At 43.2% G+C, this 17,142-nt stretch overlaps 1 protein-coding gene and 1 long non-coding RNA gene across 4 annotated transcripts in view; one reads left to right on the top strand and one right to left on the bottom strand.

Annotated features, from left to right (window-relative positions):
• Nucleotides 1-4,716: 4,716 nt before the first annotated feature.
• LOC109765755 (uncharacterized) overlaps nt 4,717-17,142 on the bottom strand; it is a 28,127-nt gene continuing 15,701 nt past the window's right edge. Inside the window, exon 4 of one of the 3 annotated variants that reach the window (XR_012181647.1) lies at nt 4,717-4,880. The gene's annotated coding sequence lies outside the window, so the exon portion shown is untranslated. The remainder of the gene's footprint in view (nt 4,881-17,142) is intronic. The other 2 variants (XR_012181643.1, XR_012181644.1) reach the window with 2 other exon arrangements.
• On the top strand, nt 10,526-16,503 carry LOC109765753 (uncharacterized). The gene is made up of 3 exons (XR_012181605.1): nt 10,526-10,952; nt 11,557-11,651; nt 15,736-16,503. It is a non-coding gene; the product is annotated as an uncharacterized lncRNA (long non-coding RNA).

Raw genomic sequence — 17,142 nt, forward strand, 5'->3', positions numbered from 1 at the left:
GTCCATTGGACCTGAGAAGTGGGGCCGCGTTAGGTGGTGTCGCTGTTCGACCATTGGGCCGTGGTTTTGTTGGGTCGTCCCTTGCATTAAACGTCTGCGCGCGCCGCCAGGACAGAAGCCTGCTATGCATGCACCCAGCAAAGCCTGCCTGCAGCATGCATGCACCGATGCCATGATGCGCCGACCGAGCTTGCATGCACTGACCGAGCCTGCATGCGCCGATGCGTCCGCCACGATGCACAGACCGAGCAGTTTTCTTGCACGCCAGCCGCCACGGATGCAGCGACGGTCACTGCCGCTGGTTCCTCTCTTCTAGCTAGGTGGCTACGTATTTGTGGCTTGTGTAAAAAAATAGCCACTCCCTTGCTTAGCTCTACTCATTCATCCCTACTAACAAAGCTTGCTTGCATGCACTAGGTGGTTACTAACAAGGGAACCCTACTAACAAGCCGAGCTCTCTAAGAAAACAATCAACAAATATGTAGTCCCAATATGTAGATAGGGCCAACAAGCCCATAGAACGATCACATAGTTCAAACTAGGAAGAACTTAGTAATAGAACTTAATAAAAGGGCCAACAAGCCCATAGCAACTCCAACATAGTTCAATTACAACTTAACATAACATAGACTAAAAAAGATGGAGGGTTTAGAACCCTAGCCGCCGCCCTCTCCACCTCGCTCCTCCTCTGGGCGCCCTTTTCACTGCTCCTCCAGGGCGTTGTTGATGGGGTACGGAAGATTGTGCATGCGCGTCGTGGTGGGGAAGATGTTGGTGTACTCCGTGAACCTGTTGTGGGTGGTGAAAGCGATGAACTTGGAGCCACACCAAAACACCCGGCCGAGGAGGTAGAAGGCATCAAATGTGTTGGTGAAGTGGGCAAGGAGAGCAACCACCACCCGGTTTTGGATGACCTCCTTGACGCGGAACATCATTGGACATCCCCGCGGGAGGTGGTGGTAGCCGGACGCGAGGAAGAACTCGGTGAAGTTCCTTGCGGTCCTCGGCCTTGATATTTCCCACACACGTAGTGTGCGATCAACGTACACGCCGGTAGGGTAGAGCCTCTCTGGCACGGTGGGTGGGAAGTGGTAGGTTGGTCCGGTGTACTACGTCCACTACTCATTTTCTGAGAGAGAACTACCTACTCATGTGTTGAGATCAAGAGATTCCAATCCTACCATTTGAACCTTGATTTCTAGCCTTCCCCAAGTTGCTTTCCAGTCAATTCCCTCTTCTACCGAAGCCAAATCTGTGAGAGAGTGATTGAGTGTTGGCGAGACTATCATTTGAAGCACCAGAGCAAGGAGTTCATCATCAACAACACCATCTATTACCTTTTGCAGAGTGGTGTCTCTTAGATTGGTTAGGTGTCACTTGGGAGCCTCCAAGATATTGTGGAGTTGAATCAAGGAGTTTGTAAGGGCAAGGAGATCGCCTACTTCGTGAAGATCTACCCGAGTGAGGCTAGTCCTTCGTGGGCGTAAGCCATGATGGAATAGACAAGGTTGCTTTTTCATGGACCCTTCATGGGTGGAGCCCTCCATGGACTCGCGCAACCGTTACCCTCTATGGGTTGAAGTCTCCATCAATGTGGATGTACGATAGCACCACCTATCGGAACCATGACAAAAATCATTGTGTCTTCATTGTGTTTGATTTCTTCGATCTCTCCTTTACATTCATATGCAAAGTCTTTACTTTCCACAGCTCAACTCTTAGACTTGCATGTGTACGGTGTACTTGACTTGGTAGAATTGATAAAGCTTGCCTACCACTAAAATTGGGAAAAGGATAAGTTTTTATTTCATCAAGTAGTCTAATAACCCCCCTCTAGATATACTTTCGGTCCTACACGACCCGCATATGCGCCGCTCTGCTGCTATATGTATGGGGCTGGGGGCTTGTAGGGTTAGCAAACCAGATCCCCTTCGTCACGAAACGTCTCCTCTGCCGCTAGGTTTAGAGCACTCTACAAGCAATTAGCCCCACCTCTCCTCTCCTTTTTCACCATCGACGGAAGATCCATGGCAAGCGGATCTAGCTATGGTGGTCACGCCAATGCTGGTGGAGGCCGAGGCGGGAACAGGGGCACGACTGGTAAGTGACGCCACTATGACACCGAGCAAGAAAGCTCGAGCCATGCCATCGTGACGCTTTCCAGCTCAAGCAAGGAGGACGACAACAGGGGCGCAAGTGGAGGTCGAGGCAGGCTCAGGAGCGTGCCAGCAAGCAACGCCACCACGACGCCAAGCAAGCAAGCTCAAGCCACACCGTCGTGACGCTTTTCAACTCAAGCAACAACGACAACAAAGGGTGGCGCGAGTGGAGGTCGATGTAGGCTCGGGAGCACGGTTGGCTCTCCCGGTGTGGCGGCCGGGGAGTGTAGGGTAGGTTTGATGTGCGACGAGCACATCTTCCCCCACATCTAGTGATTCCGCACCATGGATGAAGAGCTCCTTGCCGATGAGTGTGTGGTAGCGGCAAACGAAGAAGGGGCTCCCGCCCGCGTCGAAGCCTCCAAGAACAAGCACCAGGTCGAAGTGGCACTGTGGAAATCCGCCATGAAGTTTTACCTCGGCATCGTTGAGTGAGTTATGGTTAAGTTTTTATTACTACAAGATGACCCGTTGCACCAATGGTGCAAAGGGCGTGAGCAAATCAGGCTTTCAGACCATGCAAGATGGGATTTTTATACAACGATCATAAAATCAACCCGTTGCGCCCCTGGAACAAAAAGCGAGAGCGAACCGAGCATTCAAACCAAAAGAGTAGTTTAGATATAGATAATAGAATCCTTGAAGCATAAGGACATAGATACTTAGGTATTGCATGGTAGCATGATAGGCCAGAAACTTATTTGGCTAGTTCATGATAGCTTATTTACATTGGTTTTATATTAGAAAGCAAGCTATATAGGTAGTATCATACAGATAGCCCTGGTTCGGTTTCTCAGCTTGTGGTTCATCTTTGTAGCTCCTGCTTGTAGGAAAAACCAAGACATGCACTTGTTTCCATAGGTAGAGTCATCGCTACATGTTGCATCAGTATCGAACATGACCTTATTCTCTAACCAACTCTTCATGGCTAGGTGTTTTCGGTGGGCTGTCATTGTTGAAAGCACATATGCTTTCCATACCACTAAAACTCATCGTCTAAGCACAAATCTGTAGAATGTCCCCTGAATATATAGTTGCATTGTCAAGGTTTCTACAACCTACTTTACTTGCGAGAAAGTATGGTTATCATTGTCTTCGGGTGTTGATCATTCGCTGAGTTGTAATAATATTAAGTGGAAGCCTCAAATAATGAAAGAATCCCTTGTTTAACTAAAAGTGTTGCTGATTGGAGAGGAAACATTCTGAAGTATACTTTGTAGTAATTTGATATAATCTAATAAATCAAATAAATCTATACTCACTTTTGTAGAAGCTTAGAAGTAATATAAGATTACCTGACAACGGACAACGATTGAAATTTCTTAACTAATGTACTGTGTTAAAGAGAGAAAAGGCATGTGCCTACACGAAAGAATAAATCGTAGTGAATATTTGCTATAAATATTCTATTACACAAATGGCATCCATATAGTCACACCTGAATATCGTTTAACACTAGTGTAGATGACGAGCACAGCTTGGATCGCCTGCGAAGATGAAGCGTTGCCATTGCAATCGGCATCAAGCACCATAGGGTGTGCAATCAGCAACAAGCATGCGACTAGCACCATAGGAAAGTAGTCTCCAATATGAAGAGCGAAACTAAGAGTATGAAAAAAATACCGACGTTTAGATGTATAGGAATGCAAAATAAATGTTGGGGGACCATTTTTCTTATCAAGACATTCACACGGGGAATTACTACTTCGCTTTCTTGTTTCCTCCAGCTCCTTTCCCACCACTAGTGTTCCTTAAGTTCCAGACACCCATGTTTAGCAAAAGAGGATCATTGTACCTGTTTACTTCATAGCATAAATAAACAAGTGATGTGAAGAACAACCCGTCTTTGATTTTGGGTGGGTGAGAGGATCACTGCCATCCTCAGTAGCAGCCAGAGAAGCATGGACATCGCCATCGTAGTATAAGAAATAGAAATCTAGTTAAATGGAAGAGAGGTGATGCATACATCAAACAATATTTTCAGCAATCAATGCATAATTTAAAATATATATATGTAAGTTCCAGATTGTTTAGTTCTTATGATGCACTTGTCAATATGTTACTAATATTTTCTGCAATCCATGTGAACCATTGCTCAATTTTTTGGCAAAACACAACATAGCAATGCGGTGTGATCAAATTATATTTTGGCATCACTATTTTTTCTTTCTAATCCATATGAACATTGCCATCAGCTGTGTTTTTAAATGACTGGTATTCCTCTGACTAAATAATGGTGTGAATAAGAAAAAAAATAGGCAACAAACCATTTCGGGATTATACAGGAAGTTGTTGACTAGGAAACTATAAACAGAAAAACGGTTTCATCGGGCCAATATGTATTAAACCTTCAAAAGGTGAGCAATTTGTGATAGCATATCTCCCTCTTATTTATGAAATTATTCTTACTTATAATTGGGGCATCTGCCAATAATTTCTCTCCAGCCGGTGTACAATAACTATGTGGCGAAATTTCTACATACCGAAGGTTTTCTATTCCCTAAACCTGACATGATGCTTGCTCCAATATGCCATGTCTACCTGGATGATACAATAAATGAAGTGCTTGTGAGTATAATAAATTACCTACTGATCAAGCTAGTGTAAGGTAGGTTGGATTGTAGGCTGAGAAGTACCAAGCCGAGGAAGAACAAAGTTGGGCAAGGCTAAAGATTGAGGAATACCATGAGGATGTAGCATATAAGAATGCATCCCAGCCATCTGCCCAGGAGGAACAAAACCACTTAGGCCCAATAGTGATGGAACAATAGGTACAACATTAGCATTATTTCCCTCAAGAAATATAACCAAAGTGCGCTTAGGAATTATTCATAAGGAATAAAATAGAACAATCAACACAACCAATATGATAGTCTAAGCATAAAAGGACCATATATATGAGTTGCATTCCTCTATGTAACACTACAAACTCACAATGCGGCAAACAATCTGATGATCATAATAGCATATGTGCAATTTAAGGCTTTCACTCGTTTGAACAAATGAGACATCAAACAAGTATACAAAATTTATTTCTCTATCCAGCAACTCAGCCCAGCCTGCACACATATGGGATAAATCAAAAGAATCATGGATTCATGTTTCTCAATCCAGCAACTAAGCAAGTAATCCCAAATTGCAAAGTACCAACAAATATTTATGAGCAGAAAACAGAACGCTACAGCAACGCAACCATCACCAATATTAGATGCATATCAAAATGAATGATAGCCGCATGGGCAACAAAAAAATTCAGTATCATAAGTTTGTGGACATTGTCAAGAGCACAGTTCATGGTGCCAAGAACAAGAATGGGAGGGAGGGGTCAAACCATTAAACGTTTAGGAAGATCATCGTCCTTCATTCCCATGTTAGTCTGCATTATGCAAGGTGATTGTTACTAAATTGCAGAGCATATCAGCGGTCAGCGTGGAAGCACGATCACCTATGGGGCAGGGGTTCCCCTTTGAGGTTCGGCAAGGGGACGGTCACATTGCGCAAAGAGCAGAAATGGTAGGGGTGGCGTGGCGATGGACAACTCTCTTTTGCCCAGGTTCGGGCCGCTTTGCTGCATAAAACCCTACTCCTACTGTGGAGGATTGATCTGGAGGAACACGAAGACACGACGTGCTCTAGCCCGGCAAGGGTTCCTCGGGGGGGCAGCATGTACGTACAAGTGTTGGGGGATCTAAAATTTGAACCCCTTGCTAGGTTGCCTCGGTCCTCCTTTTATAGCTTAAGGGGCGAGCACAGTGGCAAAATAGTCATTTTGGTGTGATTAGATAGCTAACAGTGCTATCATACCTAACTCTGGCGGTTAGGACAAAGCGCATTAAATGCACTACTAGGTGCCATGTTGAGGTTGAACCCCGGCAAGACTGCCGCGCTGCTTATCCATCTTCTCCTCATTAGCATGACACGCCTCCATGACGGGTGTCAATAAAGCTAATCTCTTCTCTAGCATGTTGCCACGTGCCTGACAGGATCCACCTAGCTACTTGAGAGCTTGACACCACATTAATTAGCAGTTGGCGTGTGATGAGGTGGAGCAGTGGCGTCTTGGTGAAGGCTCGCCGGCAAGGATCTTGGCGGGTTCTGAGTTTGACGGCCCCGGGAGCCTTGCCGAGGTGATCCGGCCATGTTCCTTAGGTGCAGCCTCGACCTGACCTGGCTCTCCTTTCCCGCAAGGGAGGCTTCCGTCAGGTGATCTCCTTTCAACTTGATCTTCTTAATGCTCCCCTTGATCTCACGAGGAGCGGTTTCTCTGGCTTATCTCGCGTCATGCATAGATACTTGATGTATGAATGACTTTACGCATGTGCGTGAGTACGGGCGGCAAACATAAATGTTTGCTGCACCGACATATGCAAATAAAAACAAAAGTGGGTCTACTTGATTGAGATAAATAGTGGATATATGAGGACAAGAGTGCAGACATCACACAAGTATTTCAAATATATATGCTCTTCTTTGTAGCTATCTTTGTTCTGTTTGGTAAAGTTAAATGGGGAATAAAAAAGAGACTATCTTGATGCCATCGCAGAACCTCTGAATTTTGATAACCATACAACCGTATGTTTGCTTAATGAAAAAAACAAACTATACAAACCATTTACAGGAATATCGATAACAAACTTGTTCCATCTTGAATAAAAAAATTCTACCAAATGTTCCGCAACCAGACCATTTTTCCAATACATTTAGCTCAATATGCACAACTCATGTATATTAGGCATAGTTTTAAATAGCCGGCTATAGCCCCTCTATAGCTCTGCTATAGCTGTTTGAGGGTGTTGCCGCTAAATGATTTCATGTACAATTTGCCGCTATAGCTCGGCTATAGCTGTTTTTAAGGGTTGCCGCTAAATGCCATAGCCCGCTATTTAAAACGTTATTATTAGCACAAATTATAACAGCAAAATGAACCATGTTCGCATGAAAGAGAGAGAGTCACCTTGTTCTTCACCAAATTCTTCTACCGTGCCTTCTGTTCCTCTTCTCTCTCAGATCTGACAGGTTGTGGTGTTTAGATAAAATGAATACCAGGAAATCAAAACCAGAAAAACAAAAAAGTAACAGGGGAGAGCACCTAATAGCGATTGTCGAGAACTGCATCTTACTATAGTCGCACATTCTATGGCAGCACCCAACCACTACAAAGACAAATTCAGGAACATCTGTGACACAGAGAGTAGTGGAATAAGATAGAGTACATCAAGAGAGGGGAGAACAAGAGGTGGGGAGGATAAAAATACCTACAGGCACAACATCTCTTGCCAAGGAGGTCGGCAGGGAGTCTCCAATGCCAGCTCCATGGCTGAGCCGAGCCAAGCCGCCTCCTGGCTCGGCGGTCTCACCTCCCTCTTTCCCATATGTGCATCATCGACGCCGACGGTGCTCTCTTCCTTGATCCATGCCACCGGCTGCTCCTCGCCTTCATCTGCATTGCCGACCTCTTCTCTCCTTTCATCCATGCCGTCATCTGCTCTTCTCCCTCGCCTCCTCCTCACCTTCCCTGTCTCAGTCTCGAGCTCGAGCTCCAACCTATCACCCGCCAGATCCGGCCCGTAAACCCCTCCTTCCTCACCAGGCGCTGGAGCTCACCCATGTCTTCTCCTACACCTCATGAAGTGTGCGCCACCTTGCTCCTTCCCCATGGTAACTCAGTTTCACATCTTGTGGTCGATTGTTGTAGCTCCTGCTTGTAGGCAAAACCAAGACATGCACTTGTTTCCATAGGTAGAGTCATCGCTGCTTGTTGCATCAGTATCGAACATGACCTTATTCTCTAACCAACTCTTCATGGCTAGGTGTTTTCTGTGGGCTGTCGTTGTTGAAAGCACATATGCTTTCCATACCACTGAAACTCATCGTCTAAGCACAAATCTGTAGAATGTCCCCTGAATATATAGTTGCATTGTCAAGGTGTTCTACAACCTACTTTACTTGTGAGAAAGTATGGTTATCATTGTCTTCGGTTGTTGCTCATTCGCTGAGTTGCAATAATATTAAGTGGAAGCCTCAACTAATGAAAGAATCCCTTATTTAACTAAAAGGGTTGCCGATTGGAGGGGCAAACATTCTGAAGTATACTTTCTAGTAGTTTGATATAATCTAATAAATCAAATAAATCTATAGTCACTTTGGTAGAATCTTAGAAGTAATATAAGATTACCTAACAGCGGACAACGATTCAAATTTCTTAACTAGTGTACTGTGTTAAAGAGAGAAAAGGCATGTGCCTATACGAAAGAATGAATTGTAGTGAATATTTGCTATAAATATTCTACAACACAAATGGCATGCATATAGTCGCGCCCGAATATAGTTTAACACTAGTGTAGATGACGAGCACAGCTTGGATCCCCTGAGAAGATGAAGCGTTGCCATTGCAATCGGCATCAAGCACCATAGGGTGTGCAATCAGCAACAAGCACGAACAAGCACCATAGGAAAGTAGTCTGCAATATGAAGAGCGAAACAGAGAGTATGAAAAAAATACCGATGTTTAGATGGATAGGAATGCAAAACAAATGTTGGGTGGACCATTTGTCATGTCATGGGCATTCACCCAGGGAATTACTGCTTCGCTTTCTTATTTCCTCCAGCTCCTTTCCCACCACTAGTGTTCCTTAAGTTCCAGACACCCATGTTTAGTAAAAGAGGATCATGTACCTGTTTACTTCATAGCGTACATAAACAAGCAATGGGAAGAACAACATGTCTTTGATTTTGGGTAGGTGAGAGGATCACTGCCATCCTTAGTAGCAGCCAGAGAAGCATCGGCATCGCCATCCTAGTATAAGAAATAGAAATATAGCTAAATGGAAGAGAGGTGATGCATACATCAAACAATATTTTCAGCAATGAATGCATAATTTAAAATATATATATAAGTTCCAGATTATTTAGTTCTTATGATGCACTTGTCATTCTGTTACTAATATTTTCAGCAATCCATGTGAACCATTGCTCAGTTCTTTGGCAAACCACAACATTGTAATGCGGTGTGATCAAATTATATTTTGGCATCACTATTTTTTCTTTCTAATCCATGCGAACATTGCCATCAGTTGTGTTTGTAAATGACTGGTATTCCTCTGAACTAAATAAATGTGTCAATAAGAAAAAATAAATAAGCAATAATCCATTTCGGGGTAATATAGGGAGTTGTTGATATAGGAAACTACAAACAGAAAAACGGCTTCATCAGGACGATATGAATTAAACTTCAAACGGTGAGCAATTTATGAGAACATATCTCCCTCTGATTTATGAAATTATTCTTTCTTATAATTGGGGCATCTGTCCAATAATTTCTCTCCAGCCGGTGTACAGTAACTATGGGGCGAAATTTCTACATACTAAAGGTTTTGTATGCCCTAAACCTGACATGATGCTTGCTCCAATATGCCATCTCTACCTGGATGATACAATAAATGATGTGCTTGTGAGTATAATAAATTGCCTACTCATCAGGCCAGTGTAAGGTAGGTTGGATTGTAGGCTGAGAAGTACCAAACCGAGGAAGACCAGAGTTGGGCAAGGCTAAAGATTGAGGAATACCATGAGGATGTAGCATATAAGAATGCATCCGAGCCATCTGCCCAGGAGGAACAAAACCATTAGTCCTAATAGTGATGGAACAATAGGTACAACATTAGCATTATTTCCCTCAAGAAATATAACCAAAGTGCGCTTGGGAACTATTCATAAGGAATAAAATAGAACAATCAACACAACCAATATGATAATCTAAGCATAAAAGGACCATATATATGAGTTGCATTCCTCTATGTAACACTACAAACTCAAAATGCAGCAAACAATCTGATGATCATAATAGCATATGTGCAATTTAAGGCTTTCACTCGTTTGAACAAATGAGACATCAAACAAGTATACAGAATTTATTTCTCTATCCAGCAACTCAGCCCAGCCTGCACACATATGGGATAAATCAAAAGAATCACATATTCATGTTTCTCAATACAGCAAGGCAGCAACTAGGCAAGTAATCCCAAATTCCAAAGTACCAACAAATATTTATGAGCAGAAAACAGAACGCTACATCAGTGCAACCATTACCAATATTGGATTGCATATCAAAACGAATGATAGCCACATGGGCAACAAAAAAATTCAGTTTCATAAGTTTGTGGACATTGTCAAGAGGACAGTTCAGTTCATGGTGCCAAGAACAAGAATGGTGGGAGGGGTCAAAACATTAAACGTTCAGGAAGATCATCATCCTTCGTTGCCATGTTAGTCTGCATTACGCAAGATGATTGTTACTCCCTCCGTCCCAAAATATACAATATTTTTCCTCCGAGCGTAACGAAATTTTTGACGTTTCCACTTTTGCCCTGGCGACCGATTCCACTCCTCTCGTCTCGGGACTCCCACTCCTCTCGCGTTCCTCTCTCCGACAGCCCCAAATCCCTAGCTCACCCACTCCTCCCTAGTGTCGTTGCTGCCGCCTCCCACTCGCCGGCATCGTTGAGCCTCCCTCTAGCCGGTGTCTCCTCTCCCATTCCCCTCGCTCACCTACTCCCCTCCAAAGATGGCGTCGTCCCCTCTGCCCGTCTGGTGTCCTCGCCTATCTTCCAAAGATTGCTTTTTTTTACTCCAACGCATCTGAAGCGGTGATGGGTACTTGTGCGGAGGCGGCGGAGGCAGCGGCGGCGCTGTATCTAAAGAGGGCACCATAGCAGCAATGGCAGCATTGGATCTGAAGCGGTTGACGGCACCGTTGCGGCGGGAGGAGCAATTATGGCGAGCACTACCACGACGGTGAGTCCTTGTGTTTGTACTCTGTACTGATGCTGCTACTTAAGTGATGCTGCGACAGAGTGGTTCTGCTCCGATGATGCTACTGTATTTCTGCTCTAGTGATGGTGTTGTAGTAGTAGTTCTGCTCTAGTGATGTTGCTGCTTTAGATCTTGTGAAGTTATGATGGAGCTCAAGTCTAGTAAAGTTCTTGTGATGGAGTAAACATCACTGAATTTTGCTTGCAGTGTTGTTCACTGAATTTTCCTTGCAGTTTTGTTCACTGAATTTTGCATGTGAACTTTTGGCTGCTCCTTGTGATGTTTACTAAATTTTACTCCATTAACATATGCTTGTAGTGATGTGCAGGTAGTAAATTTTTACTGAGCTCACTAAAGCTTGTGCTTGTGCTTCAGATCTGCTTTTTTGCTTGTGAGGAACAAAGGGAACAAAAGGAGTACTGCTCTAGTGATGCTCTACTGACTTGCTGTACATTTGTGGGAATAACTTGATTTCTTCTTGTACATTTTCAGTTAAAAGATGTTTGGTGTATGCTTGCTTGTTGTACATGATGGAGGATTATTGGAGTAATTTGAGTAAGCATTTTTTCTGTTTGCGTTGTTGCAGTCCAAGACGATTGATCGATGCAGCTGCTACCTGCTGCTGCTGTATGCACCATGTCTGAAGAAGACCCCTCTGTGGACCGAACTCTCTGGAGTACTGTAAGCATGCACACTCTGTTCTGAATGGAATGAAATTGTTTATGTGAAGTGTTATTTTTCTTGCTCCTGTAGTAGTAGTTCTTCATTTGAAGTGTGAGTTGTACTCCTACTTGTTCATGTGATTGTTTTGCTTGTTCATATGGAATGGAATTTGTTCTTCATGGAGTACAACAGGAGTGGTAGTCTCAAGTCAAAGTGGTTGTTCATGTGTTGCTGTTGATGCAACTGTTGTTCTCCAACTGGAGTAGTTTTAACTTCTGGTAGAGTAGTTAAAACATGATGTAGTAAATTGTAAAACTTCAGTTAGAGTAGTTAAAACATGTTGTACTACTTGTAGTAGCAGTGGTGGTCATCTAGTTAAAAAAATTGTACTTGGAGTAGCAGTGGTGGTCATCTAGTTAAAACGTGTTGTTTGTTGTACTTGGAGTATTAGATGGAGTATAATGCTCTATAGGATTTCTTTTCTTTTAGGATTCCTTTTTCTTTTACTCCTCTCCTCTCTCTTCTCTCCTCTCCTCTCCTCTCTACTCCTTTCTTCTCTGGACTTGCTGTACTATTAGGATTTCTTTTACTTTAGGGTTTCTCTCCTCTGTCTTCTCTCCTCTCCTCTCTCTTCTCTCCACACAAAGTTCCTAAGGATTACTCATAGGAATATATAATTTCATTCTCTCCTCCCCTCTCCTCTCTCTTGTCTCCTCTTCTCTTCTTCCCTTGTCTCCTCTCCACACAACTTTGAAAAATTCACAAAGTTCTTGTTTACTCCACACACAAAATTCAGAAACAATTTTAAGAAATCCACAATGATGCCTACAAGAAATCCACAATGATGCATACAAACATATGGATCACATAACAAGTCTCTCATCAAGCCTCTCATCAGAAGGAGTACAAACATATGGATCACATCACAAGCATCTCATCACAAGGAGTACAAACATATGGATCACATCACAAGCATCTCATCATCCAGCCTCTCATCACAAGCATCTCACCATCCAGCCTCTCATCACAAGCCTCAGTGTTCATCTTGTTCTAGATTCTCTAAGGCATTGTAGTACACTTCACATGGGAAATGGATCCTAGGAAGTAGAATTCCATCTCTTTCAAATCTTTGTTTGGTGACGTGTGGAATTTTGTAAGCATTTCCTCTTGCATGATTCATGACTTCAACCATACATGTTTGGAGTGTTAGGAAGATTCTGTTGAGTTTTCCAACTTCATAGTCATCGAATTCTTCTTCTACACCTTGAGTTAGTTCGGGGATGGTGGTAGGGGCTCTGCAGTCCGTTAGAGACTCTAGGGATTTGAAGTACCCAAGGTCAAGAGCGTTCAAGTCAGGAGAATTTGGGGGTTGTTGCACTAGTTTGATGTCCATACCGGTCTCAGCCATTTCTTCTGCAAACTCAACATCATTAGGTAAAATATGTGTCCTTGCATTGTCCTGTTGGATGAGGACTGTTTGTCCAACATCTCCAAAGGGCCACACATCTTTTATTGCAGGAACAACTTTCTCAATCATGTATCATCTCATGACTTCTCTGTTCACCATGAGTGACTTGAATTCTATGACACCTCGTTCTTTATTTTCACTCCTTCTTTATGTCACAACTGTTGTGACGAAAGGCCAAACCCCAATCTTTCCTGAGAATGTGACATTCCCGTCAGCGTCGTATCTGGGCCTTGCAACTGCTGTGAGAAACATCACCTTTCCAATCTTGTTTGGAACTGGCCTTACTGGGTCTTCTTCATCTGGCATTAGGTAGTAGTTTATGTTCCTTTTTGTCATGAGAAACCATTTCTCATCAATATGCACAATATTATGCATAGTGTTGAAGCAAATTCTTTCATTCTGCAGGGTTGTCTGGTCCAGCATCGACATGCAAAATCGAACCCTTTCTCTCTTATTCTTCTCTTTCAAAGGCGGCTTCACCCTGTTGGAGTGCCTCCTTATCATTAAGCTGGAATTTCCTATGGAGTGTGGAGCGGCTGACACCCAATGCAGCAGCAAGTGATCATATGCTTGACCTTCTGTGTAGTGGAACTGCTGAGATTTGTGATAGAAAGCCATCAACCACTTTTGTGCCGCATCTTTCTGGTTGACACATCCACCTGTTGACCAAGAGCAATCTGTTTCTTTGCTATCTTCCAAATTCTTTTAATGAGTTGGATGTCTACTTGAAACAATGCAGCCACGTCCTGCTTATCGTTCCCTTTCAAATCTCCACCTCTCTTAATACTTAGCGCTTGCATTGCCATGTAAGCAGCATATCTCTTCTCATTTGTTAGTGATTTTCTCTTCCTCCGTATTTGTTGAACACCTACAGTAGCAATGCAACAAGAAAATTAGGGAAATTGTGCACTTGGAGAACATGGATGAATATAAATTCAGTAAAATCCACTTGGCTGAATTTGAATGCACTTAAGTGCATATATATCTTCAGTTAAGTGCATTCAAATTCAGTTAAGTCCATTTAAATCCACTTGACCAAATTTGAATGCACTTAAGCACATATATATTCAGTTAAGTGGATTCTAAACTTATTGCAGACTTGTGGTACATATAGTGTAATTAAGTTCATTTTAATTCATTTAAGTAGTATGTAAATACATATTCAGTTAAGAATATGTATATTCAATTTACCTGCTTCTCCCACTGCTTCTCCCATAGCTTGATCCTCTTCTTCTCCCACTGCTTCTCCCATAGCTTGATCCTCCTCTTCTCCAACAACATGTTCCTCTTCTCCTCCCACATCTTCATCCACATCTTCTGGTGGAGAAAAGTTTAGGTCAAAGTTCATGTTCCAAATTCAGAGTTTGGAGCTGGAGCTGGAGTACAAGAAGCAAACATATTAAGAATTTTGGAATAAAAGTAAATTGTTGGAGTACAAGTAATTGGAGTATGAACATTTAAATGGAGTAAACTTTTGCTTGATGTCAATTTAAATTCAGAATTGCTACAAATTGCAGTCAATTTAAGTGCATAGGTTTGCAATCAATTTACCATTGGAGTAGGAGTAAATATTGGTTTGTCTAGGTTTGTGCTAAGTGGTTGTTTTCTGTAAATTAACAACATGAACCATGTCAAATTCAGTTAATTATTGTACTGCATTGGTTTCTTTAATGTTGCGATTCTTTAATTCTCTGTTCTTTGAAATCATCAGGACTCCTGATCAATTAAGATCATGCAATCTGTTTTCTCTGTTTGCTCTACTATATTCTCTGTGTAAAGTGAAATACTAAGTCATTCTCTGAATAACGCCACTTGCTGCCACTATATTCTCTATAATTCTGATTAAATCATCAGCTTGTGAGGTGAGGCACTAAAACTCTTGTGACAACAAGTCACCCATACTTGAGGTGAGGCACCCATCAGCTTGTGATAACAACAAGTCACGCATCATAATTGTGTGTACATAAGTGTTTGGTGAGAGTGGCTCTACAAATCATAACAGGAAGTATTCCAAGTAGTTCAGCTCAGATGCATCATAATTGTTCATATCATAATTGTACTACTGAAAATTGTTTGGATCATTATTGTTCTGCTGATATCTACTGATTTTTTCCATTAACACTGATTTTTCAATTAACAATATTCAGTTAACACTGATTGTTGTAGCTGCTGTAATCAGTTTATTCCAGTTGATATGTACCTTGTCCTTGTAATCACTTGTTAAAACTTGTTGTTATGTTCAGTTTGAAGTATATCTGGCAGCTGTTATTGATCTGTACCTTGTCTCTGCAATCAATTGTTAAATCTTGCTTCTGTTGGTCAATTTGAAGTGAATCTTACTGCTGTTGTTGATCTATACCTTGTCTCACAGTATTGCATTTCAAATTTCTGTTTCCTGGATTAAAATTTCAATTTCCTGCAAACAATTTAATCAGTATTGCAATTCAAATTTCAGTTTCACTTCAAATTTCCTGGAGTATTGTACTGATCTCTATCTTGTTTGTCGGCTTCTCTGTTGATCTGGAGCCTCGAGATTCTCTACTTCTCGTTTGATCTGGAGCTTCTCTGCTTCTCTACTTCCTGCAATCTTCTCTGATGCTTCTCTAATGATCTTCTTTGTTGATTTTGTTGCAGCCTGGATCTTCTGGCCAAGGAGGAGCACAGCGAGTAGCAGCCTGGGCACTGACTAGGAGGCGTTGGGGCCTGGGCGAGCCTGGGAGGAGGCGTTGGGGCCTAGGCGAGGAGGCGCTAGGCGCAGCGAGCCTGGGAGAGGAGCCGATGGGCGTAGCGAGCTGGAGGCGCTGGGTCGAGGAACTGTTGGTGCTGGGCGATGGCGACGTGCAGGAGCTGCTGGTGCTGGGCGACGGTGACGTGCAGGAGCTGCTAGGAGATGCGCCTGGAGCTCGTGGGCGTTGGGCGCTGGGTGCGGCGAGGCGGCAAGCGCTACGCGTGGGGAAGAACCGAGGGCATGGTGCCATGGTCTCGTGGGTGCCTAGTGCCATGGACGCGTGGGTGATTTTGAATTTGAATTTCTGAGAAGGATTGAGGAAGACGATCGCGGGGAAGACGATCGCAGGGGTAGAAACGTCCTTCTGACAGAAATCGGTGCTGTCGGAATTTTGAAAATGCTCCTACATTTCAGGACGGAGTGATTGAGTGTTGGGGACACTATCATTTGAAGCACAAGAGCAAGGAGTTCATCATGAACAACACCATCTATTACCTTTTGCAGAGTGGTGTCTCTTAGATTGGTTAGGTGTCACTTGGGAGCCTCCAAGATATTGTGGAGTTGAATCAAGGAGTTTGTAAGGGCAAGCAGATCGCCTACTTCATGAAAATCTACCCGAGTGAGGCTAGTACTTCGTAGGCGTAAGCCATGATGGAAAAGACAAGGTTGATTCTTCATGGGTGGAGCCCTCCATAGACTCGCGCAAATGTTACCCTGTATGGGTTGAAGTCGCCATCAATGTGGATTTACGATAGCACCACCTATCGGAACCATGACAAAAATCATCGTATCCTCATTGTGTTTGATATCTCCGATCTCTCCTTTACATTCATATGCAAAGTCTTTACTTTCCGCTGCTCAACTCTTAGACTTGCATGTGTAGGGTGTGCTTGACTTTGTAGAATTGCTAAAGCTTGCCTACCACTAAAATTGGGAAAAAGATAAGTTTTTATTACGTCAAGTAGTCTAATAACCCCCTCCCCCCTCTAGATATACTTTCGATCCTACACGACCCGCATATGCGCCGCTCTGCTGCTATATGTATGGGGCCAGGGGGCTTGTAGGGTTAGCAAACCAGATCCCCTTCGTCACGAAACGTCTACTCCACCGCTAGGTTTAGAATACTCCAGCGAGCAATTAGCCGCATCTCTCCTCTCCTTTTTCGCCATCAACGGAAGATCCATGGCAAGTGGATCTAGCTGTGGTGGTCATGCCAACGCTGGCAGAGGCCGAGGTGGGAACGGGGGCACGACTGACAAGTGACGCCACTATGACATCAAGCAAGCAAGCTCGAGCCATGCCATCGTGACGCA

This window comes from Aegilops tauschii, chromosome 4 (genome assembly GCF_002575655.3).
Source record: "Aegilops tauschii subsp. strangulata cultivar AL8/78 chromosome 4, Aet v6.0, whole genome shotgun sequence".
In the NCBI taxonomy this organism is placed as follows: domain Eukaryota; kingdom Viridiplantae; phylum Streptophyta; class Magnoliopsida; order Poales; family Poaceae; genus Aegilops; species Aegilops tauschii.